The following is a 364-nucleotide window of genomic DNA, read 5'->3' on the forward strand; positions in this document are numbered from 1 at the left end:
GAAAAGAAAATTCTTTTCCCTAGTTCCATGTACTTTCTTTGTATGCATGAGCTTTATAGTGTCCAAATAATTACTTATCTTCTAAACAGGCCTCGAATGAATAAGATCAACACCATGACTAGATCTCAAAAAATGAAATATAAATAAAGGTACTCATGATTCCTATCGACGGATTCTAAACACTCACAACTCAGAAGATTTTTTGTAAATTCATCTCTTATTACAAGCTTTTTAAAACCAGCCTCTGTGTGCGTCATTCTTGTCATATTCTTAAAAAAGCTACAAAAGTGAAATCCGTTAACTATGGAATCTGTTAAGGAAATCTACGAAATAGAAAACTTAAGCGACAATCAATTACATACTA

The sequence above is a fragment of the Penaeus monodon genome, chromosome 24 (genome assembly GCF_015228065.2).
Source record: "Penaeus monodon isolate SGIC_2016 chromosome 24, NSTDA_Pmon_1, whole genome shotgun sequence".
NCBI lineage: Eukaryota > Metazoa > Arthropoda > Malacostraca > Decapoda > Penaeidae > Penaeus > Penaeus monodon.